General features: G+C 38.5%; 1 long non-coding RNA gene across 1 annotated transcript; it reads left to right on the forward strand.

Annotated features, from left to right (window-relative positions):
* The first annotated feature begins 343 nt into the window (after positions 1 to 343).
* LOC122675802 lies at positions 344 to 7,689 on the forward strand. Its single transcript, XR_006335349.1, has 3 exons — positions 344 to 473; positions 2,621 to 2,900; positions 6,911 to 7,689. It is a non-coding gene; the product is annotated as an uncharacterized LOC122675802 (long non-coding RNA).
* Positions 7,690 to 8,025: the final 336 nt, after the last annotated feature.

The raw sequence follows: 8,025 nt of genomic DNA on the forward strand, positions 1-8,025 counted from the left end.
GTAGAACTAAAAGCAGATACATCTTCAAGAACTGAGGCATCTACTTTTTAATAACTCTCTTTCAGGGCCTCTTATTTTTGCTGTTTTCTGGATTTTGGCTCCATTTACATGTTTTTCTCTTCAGAGTGCTCTCATCCAGTTCTTATCACCCCATAGGCTCCAAATAGCTGTGGCAAAATGACAGCCACTCACTCCCACATCCACATTTCCATCTAAGCCCAGTAATATTACATAATAAAAGCCCAGTAATATTACATAACCAGCTGAGCTGTTGCATCCTAAATCCAAATTCCTTGAAGAGAGAATCTGATTGGTCTAGTTGGGTCAAGTTGTCTACCCCTTGTTCAATCATATGTAGCCAGATGGGTGCAGCCACCGGGTTACTCAGGAAAATCTGACCTAGTGAACTCTTCAAAGAACTTTTCCAGAAGGAATTTTCCAGAGGCAGGTGGGAAAAGATGGATAAAGCAAAGGTTTGTTTTTTTTTAAAAAAAAGGTAATTTGGGCCTTTTACATGGAGGGCTATAAATGCTGGGCTGAAGGGCTTTTTTATATGACAAGTAATTTAATTCTTTTATTTAAGCCAATCATTTAAGCTATTGAAGCAAAAGGGAGTTAAACCAGAAATTGTTATTATAAGATTACTCTAACAGCAGGGGAAATTGAAGAAAAAAATAACTGAAGATACAAAACCCAGAATAAAGATGGCAATAACCTTCTCTTGGCATAATAAGATTTTTAAACTGGGTGATGGCAGTGGGAATAGAAAGAGAAAGAAGGATTTAAGAGAACCCTGATAGAATTTGTTACAGCCCAGTTATAGGAATTGAGATAATCTATTATATGAATTCACATTAAGAACAGAAAAGAACTGTATAAATGGAACAGTAAATGTATCTGAAAATAAAGGATGAGATACATAATGATGATATTTTACTATCAGACATGCATTTGAAGGAAATTTGTGTGATAAAGTCTGACAAACTACTGGAAAAGCAGGGTTAGCCAGCTGAGAAGCAAGTACAGAGGGAAGACAGGCACAAAGGGCTATTCTTCCATACTTGAGTGTAACAGAAGTTCGGAATGTGGGAGGGTTCCCTTTAAAAGGGTTGGTTACAAAAGCACCTAAGGTGGTGGGGGGCGGGTAGAATTATTTTTATCTGCTTATAAAATAATTGTCAAACTACTTCCTCTTGCTTTATCTTCTAAAAGAATATAGAATCTCTTTCTAGACTTGATCATAAAAATTCAGCTGGGAAGTAAATACTATTTGGCTGGCCTTAAAGTGATTCCTCTCATCCGCACAAAAGAAGGAATAGGTATGACCTCATATAGCTGCCTTTCATGGAGCTTCGCTAAATTTTTGATTGTGTAATTTCCCTATTGCCAAATGATTATGCATGGCAGACTGATTCAGAGGCCATTGTCTGTCTTGAAATGAACCCCCAGAGTGCACTAATGGGATTTTATGCCATTAATGCTGCATAGAGTGGGATGAGAAAGCTCTTTTCTAATCTGCCTGCTCCTTGGTCTTGGGGCTCAGGGAGGGTACAAGTGGTGATTGTGAGAAAAAAAATCCTCTGAGATCTTGGCCCCCTCCATCCTGCAGTGTAGTAATGTGGCTTTACCTTCCTCATCTTTTGATCTTTTCTGGTTTACTTCAGGATAGCGAGTCATCAACTCAGTTTGTCAGCATATGTGAGTCATCTGTCACCTTCTCTATAGCCCACTTCATCCAAAACAAAAGCCTTGTGCTACAGAGACATTTTAAATCACAGTTAATCAGTTTTGTAGATAGAGACATATATCTTTTTACATTATTTCAGAAGAATTTCCTTTGGAGATTTTTCCTTCTCTGGACCTTCTAAATCATTGAAGATTTGGTCATTTTTGTGCCCTGTAGTCAAGGAGGAAGGTTAGCTAAGCCATAGCCATATACTTATACTTCTTTAGTCTTACTACCATGAAAATCATCCTCCAGCCCTGTCCAAGGACAAACCTGAGAAAGGTTGACTCCCAGAGCTGGGATTGGATGCCTCCTTCTCTGTAGGACAGCTTTTCAATTGTTAATTCACAGCTAAATTCATGGCTGAGGACACACCTGCTGTTCCTCTCTTCTGGCTACAGTCTAGAGAGGGTTTGCTTTCAATGTGTCCACGTTAATAACACCCTTTTGCAACAAAAGAACCCCAATGCTTTGGTGAGTTTCTTACAAATTGGTTTTATCTGCATCATCTTTGTCTCCTGCTGTGGGGGATACCTGGAGAAAGTAAAAAGTTGCCGCTTCACCTTCATCCAAAATCATGCTTGAAAATGAGTAATCTACTGGGATCAGAGAGGAGGGGGCAGCTGCAGTGTTGGAGGGGTCAGTGCATGGGAGAGCTTCAGAGACTGGCAGAGGAGAGATTCTGAGCACTTCTAGGACCTGAAATATGTATGTACGTGTACATGCTCAGTTGTGTTCAACTCTTTGCGACCCCATGGACTATAGCCCACCGGGCTCCTCTGTCCATGGGATTTTCCAGGCAAGAACACTGGAGTGGGTTGCCATTTTCTCCTCTAGGGGAATCTTCCTGACTCAGGGATCGAATCCAAGTCTTCTGTGTCTCCTGCACTGCAGACCGATTCTTTTCCTCTGAGCTACTGGGGAAGCCCAGGACCTGAAGAACCCAGGCTGAATCCAACGACTGTTACTCAGAGTTCCTGCTTCATCTGCATGAAAGCCATCTCTTTCCCTCATAGTCTAGCCACACCAAACAGGATGAAGATTCATGTCACCCTCCCTCTGTGTCCTAGAGGAGGGAAGGGACTCAGAATTAACCTCTAAAAGGTGTTTAATCCTGAGACATAGGCATTGTTATTCCCAATGTACAGATATGAAATTGAAAGCCAAAAAGATGGTAAGTAACTTGACCAAGGTCACACAGTAACTAAATGCAAAAGAAATGTAAAATTCCAAGCATTGTGTGCCTCTTACTCTTTCTACTATGCTACACTGATTTCAAGCTTTTAAAATTAACGTAAAATTTTATAGGTAGCAATTGAAAGCCTGGTGAAGAGATAAGTTTTAATTATACACATATAACAAATGCAAATTCATGGAGATCTTTAATTATAGAATTCATACATGCATGTTTCTGAATTTTATAAAATAATAGTACTAATTAAGCCTTCAGTTGTATAGGCAATGATCCATGTTCAGGGGGAATTTGAAATAATACTAATATTAAGACAGTTCTATTTTAGGGTAGGAAGGTTGGCTTGATAAATTGAAGTGGGAAGTAGAAGTGAAAATTGTCCCTCTCCTTTATATGTTTTTCCATATTCAGAGTAAAACCAAGTTAATATATTTTATACCTATAGGAAATTGAATTTAGGAATATGCACCTCCACAGAGTAAAAATGAAAGTCTGACTCAGAATCAATACCCTCATAAAATATAAAAGTAAATCTATGTGCTAAATTCCACCTGGAAGTGAACATTTCCATCCCCGTGGACTAAAGCACTGTGGCAGCAGTGGGTGTTTACTCTGATCTCTACCAGGAAAGTACAGCCTTCTGCCTGCTCTCCACCATCTCTAGACAGCTGCTCCAAACAGGCGGCTTCTGGATGGCTCTGCGTCTGGGAAGGCAGGCAGACAGAGACTCCTCACTCAGTGCCATACCCCTGTAGAAAGATCTGTGGGAGGTGTATGAATACCTGGTAATTGGAATGATTCTGGGCACTTTAGGATGATTTCATAGCAGCAGGGCACATTCTGTGAACATTTTGATAAACATTTCATTCTTGGAAAGTGAGTAGGCGGTTGGATGAATATTTTCATGCTATGAATAAATATGTTGATGTTGTGGCCTCTACTCCCACCCCACCCAACTACCTTTCAATCATGCTATGAGAAGGGGATAATGTTTATTTATGTATATGTATGTGTATATGAATGTTTATTATGTATATAAATGTATATGTATGTATATCTGTATGTATAAATACATACTTCTGCATCCAGATAAATATATAGTTTGCCTAGGGAAAAAAATGAACAAAGAAAAGACTCTCATATCCTAAAATAGAGGTTCTAAAATAAAACTTTGAAGTGATGAGTTCTGGATTCTACTGGTAAGAGGGGCAGGCTAAGCCACTGGGCATCTCTGAAGTCTTGAATTAGTCTGCTTTGCTGTTAAATGCAGGGAGAGCAGTGATCCATTTCAGACAACTGGGGTGGAACTCCAGTATCTGCAGTCATCACCATCCCCTCAAATGTTCTACATTGACTCATGTATCCCTAAACCTCAGAGAGGATGACATCTAGGTATACAGTAGGCAGTTTAAACTGTAAGACTGTAGCTCAGGAAAGGTATATTTTTAAAAAAAAATATCATTGGCACACAGGAAGTAGATGAAGCAATAGACAAGGAACAAGTTGCTAGGGAGGATGTATAGACTGGGAAGAGAAGAGAATGGAGACAAAATCTGAAAACATTAGCATTAAGGATCAGGTGAAGGAAAAGAAGACTTAAAGAACACTGAAAGTGATCTTTTCAGAGGTGGAGAGTAATCAGGAGAAGATAAGAAGAGTGAATTTTAAGACGGTGTGTATTTTTAAAATTCTGAATAATTAAAAAAGAGAGAAAGTATCTTGGTGAAAATGTCAAAGGGAGTATTAATATTAATATTTTTGAGTACCCACTGTGTACAAGGAACTGAGCTAATCATTTTGCATATATGTTAGAATATGAAAACATTCCTGGAACTTGTGTTTTATGCATAATAATTCAAATTTTAAGATTTTTTTTTTAATGTGAAGGTATAAGAACATTTTCTGAGGAATCAGGGATTCTGATCTTATTGCTGCCAGAAACTTGCACCATGACCTGAAACAAATCACTTTATCTTTCTGAGATTTTATTTTTCAACCATGAAATAAAACAAAGGATTTGGAAATTTCTCTAAGTTTACACCCAACTCTTCACACACTGATTCTGGTGTCATTACAATACATTATATGCAACAATGCATTGCATGCCACATGTAACAATACAGTCTAGTGGTTGAGTCTGTCAGCCAAAGATCCAGTCTTGACTTCACTGCATTTATTTACTTACTCATTGAGGGACCTTTGTAGAGATTATTTAGCTCTTTTATTCTTTAGCTTCTTCTTATATAAAACACAAAGAAGCTAAAGAACAAAAAATTTAAATAATCTCCATAAAGTTCCCTTAACACAGGTAATGATAATAATAATAGCTCCTACCTTACAAGGCAACTTTAAGAATTAAATAAAAAAGCCAATGCTTATAAAGACCTTAGTACAATCTCTAGAATATAGTAAGTGTTCAATGCTTGTATTTGTTGGTTGTTGTATTGACATAATCATCACAGGTAAGACAATTATGAACACTGATTTCTTTAAATTCTTATTTCACAATCAAGACTCAGCAGGAAAAACCAGTCCAGTAGAAGAGCTGTTTCAGGCTATGCTTGATTGAGTAATTAAAATCATAGCTTTAAAAATGCTTAGTTACCAGACAACAAATCAACATAAATTTTAAGCATCAACCCATGTGCCATGCTTTTTCTCCTCCCATCCTTACTTATTTTAAGAAATTATATTAATCTGGATTTTAAGTAATAAGGGAAAGGGGTGGTATGGGACTGCATATCACATTAGTATCCTACATTAATGTTAGTATTGGCACTTTAATTAAACAAGGCATCTACTCATGATGATGTTTGTAGAGTTGGCCATTGTCAACCAAGACTAAAACCATCCAAGACTATGAAAGGATTGCTCTTTGTTCAAACTAAGATTCCTCACCAAATATGTGCTCCAGTTACAGTACTTGACAATACACTTAATGTACTGGGAGAAATACTCTTAGAATAAGTGCATATTTGTAAAAAAAAAAAAAAAAGTGTTGAATATCAATGGCCAAATCATCCAACCTCATGGGAGAATTTAATGTGCTAGCAATTTAAGAAGGATCTGGCCAGATTTCCATGTCCCAAGATTCCTTCCAGGTTGCTGATAAATGATGTCAACTGAGCTACAAGGCTTCCTGAAGAGTAGGTAATTTGGACCATCACAGGGAATGTTAATGGCCATGAGACCCACACCTGTTTTGTTTGATTTATTAGAATTTTTTTCTTATTTAACTGGAAATGGTGCTGCGTAGCGGAATTGAGAGTTGTGGTTCTCAAACTTGGCTGCACATTAGAGTTATCTGATTATGTTTAAAAAATTCCAGTGACCAGTCCATACCATATACCAATGAAACTAGAATTTCTGAGGCTGAGACTCAGCTCAGTTTTTAAGGCTCCCTGGGGTGATTCCAAAATGCAGCCAAGCTTTACAACAGGGCCTTTGAACCTTGCCACGCACTCTTGCCAAAGTCTGGTTCATGAAATTTTGTGTGTAAAGGTGTGTGTTTGTAAACTATTGCATAGTTTTAAAGGTTTTCCTCCATAACTCAGTTGAAAGAGATGTTAAATTTGAAGTTACAGGTCTATGACTCCAGATAGACAGAGAAAAGTCTATTAAAAGTGTGGCATGTACTTTTCAAGAGGGAAAAGGGCTGTCCTAGAGCATTTGTTCTTACTGGTGACTAAGAGTCATCTGAGGAGCTTGTTAAACATGCAAATCTCATGTCCCTTTACTTCTAATTTCTGATTTAAAACTGAGATAGATACTCGAAAAGTACATTTTTTAAACTAACATCCCAGGTGTGAAACTGGGATATTATGAAGTTGCAGAAGCCTGGGCTTCACTCCTGTGTCTTCTGACCCAGAGGATCAAGGTAAGGCTTAGGATATTGCTAATCTCCTGCTTCATAATAAATCATCCCCAAACCTAATGGCTTAAAACAGCAACCATTTATTTATTTATTTATTTATTTTGGCTGTGCTGCGCAGCATCCAGGATCTTAGTTCCCCAACCAGGAATCGAACCTGAGTCTCCTGAAGTGGAAGTGAGGAATCTTAACCACTGGACCATCAGGGGAGTCCGGCAAGCATTTATTATTGCCCTGGAGCCTATGGGTGTTTCCTCTGGTCTCAGCTGGGTTCAGTCATGCATCTGCAGTCATCTGGATAAAGGCTCTCCTGAAGTTGGATGGATTCCCTCAAGATTGGGGACTGGCTGTAGGCTCTCTCTTGTGTGGTTTAAGACAGCCTTGGTTCTTCTCCATGTTTCTGTGACATACCTCCAGCAGGGTCACCCACGCTTATTTACAGCAAAAGCCAGGGGACAATAAAGAGAACAAAAGCCTACAAGATGCACCATCTCTTCTGTTACATTCTATTAGCCAAAGCAAGTACATAGCCAGTTCAGATGCCCAGATTGGGAAATAGCCTCCACCTTTTATGGGAAGAAGCTCCAAAGTCATATTACAAAGGACACAGGCACATAAGGGGCTCAAAAACTGTAACCATTTTTGCAATAGACCAACCACATCCAGGTCACTATGTTGTTAACATTTTTCATGTTATTGTCACAGTAATCTAAGGAAGTATATAGTATTAGCTACATTTCACTGAAAACAAAGGACCAGAGAGATCCAGAGGATATAAAATGGTTGCAAATGATATATAGGGACAGGCTACAGGTACAGTTTGCCAATAAATATTTTAACTTAAGTGAGAGCAGAAAATGCGGTCATTACCAGTTTGTCAGTGAGACTGTATTGAAGCATAAATGTGCTGATTTTGTGAGATGGAGATATTTTATGGAAGAGGTTGGCATTCTGGATTCAGTTTTGTTTCACTCTCATGGCCCTCTTTTGGACCCTAATCCTGTTGTATTTTATCAGATTCTGACACAGTGGGGCACATGCAGAGGATGCTTGATGCTTATGTTCAGCTCCATCTCAGGCCTTAGAGATGGGGAAACTGGAGGGTTCTACTCGTTTGACCTTTGCAGAGAAATTGCCTGATGATCTACTTAATTGAGGTGGCAAGGAAGACTATCAAACCTCTATCCCAGCTGGGATGATTATGTAATATCATTTTATGTTTTAAAACCCCTGAAA

The sequence above is a fragment of the Cervus elaphus genome, chromosome 19 (genome assembly GCF_910594005.1).
Source record: "Cervus elaphus chromosome 19, mCerEla1.1, whole genome shotgun sequence".
Lineage (NCBI taxonomy): Eukaryota > Metazoa > Chordata > Mammalia > Artiodactyla > Cervidae > Cervus > Cervus elaphus.